Raw genomic sequence first — 2,272 nt, forward strand, 5'->3', positions numbered from 1 at the left:
AGAGAGCGGCTGCCCCAAGCTGACCAAAGGGATGCCCATGCCCTGTGACATCATGATCAGCAACAAAAGCTAGGGGAAAGGAGAAGGGGGCATTTGCTATGAGGGCGTCCATCTTTGGACCAGCCGCTACGCCTACCGAGGCCCTGCTGCCCGGGCAGCATCTCGTCATCACCTGCGGATGGGAAGTGGAGAATAAGTTTGGTGGGTTTGTTTTTCCCTTTGCTTCTGCTCAGCCGTTGCTTTTCCTTTATTAACCTGCCTTTATCTCGACCCCTGAGATCTCCTTCATCTGATTTTCTCCACCTGCCATCCTGCTGAGGAGGGGAGTGGACAGAGTGGCTTTTTGGCACCGGGCATCCAGCCAGGGTCAACCCAAACCAACAGAAGAGCAAAACCAGGAGCAGGCGGGGAAAACTGAAAGGTTCACCACTGCACGGAGAGTTTTAGGCTTCGTTTTTCCTGGATTCGTCTGAACTCCTTACCCTGGTAAATGTCCCGGTAGCCTTGGCGCTGCCGTGGGGGGTCCCTGACCGCGGGCAGCAGCAGGCAGCTTGCCAGCTTTGGGGTTGACGGGCTGCAGAGCTTTGCAGGTTGGGCTGATTCCACACGCCTCCCCAGTGGGAGCAGGAGGATGGAGCCCTTGACACTGCAGTATTGATTTGGAAATGCTGCGAGCCAGCTGCTGCCCTTCCGATGGTGGAATCAGCTGTTGGAATATACGGAATTGCATGGAGGGACACCCATCTGGTCTCACCAGGCTCGTCTGAAGAAAACTGGTTCTGGTTTTTGAATTCTTAGCTCAAAAGGTGAAGTTGGTAGTAACAGCTGACTGTAATTCTCCAGGAGGTTGAGCTGTTAACTGGAATGCCTGTTGATTTGGCGTGTCAGGAGAACAGAGGTGCTTGACAGATCGAGAGATGAGCTAACAAACTTTGCAGGGTGCTGCAGACTCCCAGGAAGAACAGAGAGGTGGCTCGTGGCGGGAGAGGGATGTGTCTGCGGGGAGAAGGAGCTGCGAGGAGTCAGCACAGGAACTGGAAGCTCACTTTAAAAAAGCAATTCTCAGTCAAGCTGCTGAAGTCCTCACTGCTCAAGATTCTGAAGTAGCACCAGTAGGATTTAGAGCAGGCGGGCATCAGCTAGCCCGTGCCAGCTTTCCACGTTAGCACACTCGGGTTTGAAAGGCCTGGCCACCTGGGGAGGCCACCCCAAGGGGCTGGGGGGGCGACTGCTGGCAGCTCAGAGGCCACCGTTCCTGCAGGGCCCCATCCTCGGAGCCATTTCATCCATTGCCACAGCACGTGGCCACGGAGAGCGCGATCAAGGCAAACCGCATCTCCCTGCTGCAGCACTTCGATGTGGAAGGACTGAGAATGAGTTTGTCAGGCACTGAAAAAACCATGATCTGCTGAACTCCTGAAGGGCATGTATGATATATATGCATATACCTCTGTGTGTGTGTCCATACCTGTACACAGGTGTGTTTCTATACAAGCATACCCATATCCAGGTGGGACGGGTGTAGGGGCTACCATTCCCTGGGCAACTCCCATGCCACTCTGGTAGGAGGAGAGGGGTGATTGCTGCTGCCCACCCATCCTTCCTCCCTTAGAATCATAGAATCACTTTGGTTGGAAAAGACCTTTAAGATCATCGAGTCCAACCTTTAACCTAACCCTGCCATCCCACCACTAAACCATATCCCTAAGCACCTCATCTAGCCTTCTTTTAAATACCTCCAGGGATGGGGACTCTACCACCTCCCTGGGCAGCCCATTCCAGAGCCTGACAACCCTTTCAGTGAAGAAGTTTTTCCTAATATCTAACCTAAACCTGCCCTGGCGCAGCTTCAAACCATTCCCCCTCATCCTATCATCTGTTACCAGGGAGAAGAGGCCGACCCCCACCTCCCTACAGCCTCCTTTCAGGTAGCTGTAGAGGGCGATCAGGTCTGCCCTCAGCCTCCTCTTCTCCAGACTAAACAACCCCAGTTCCCTCAGCCGTTCCTCGTATGACTTGTGCTCCAGACCCCTCACCAGCTTGGTTGCTCTCCTCTGGACATGCTCCAGCAATGCAACATCCTTCTTGTAGTGAGGGGCCCAAAACTGAACACAGTGTTCGAGGTGTGGCCTCACCAGCACCGAGTACAGGGGCACGATGACTTCCCTTGTCCTGCTGGTCACACTATTCCTGATACAGGCCAGGATGCCATTGGCCTTCTTGGCCACCTGGGCACACTGCTGGCTCATATTCAGCCGGCTGTCAACCAGTA

Source organism: Egretta garzetta, unplaced genomic scaffold, assembly GCF_000687185.1.
Source record: "Egretta garzetta isolate BGI_Z169 unplaced genomic scaffold, ASM68718v1 scaffold471, whole genome shotgun sequence".
In the NCBI taxonomy this organism is placed as follows: Eukaryota; Metazoa; Chordata; class Aves; order Pelecaniformes; family Ardeidae; genus Egretta; species Egretta garzetta.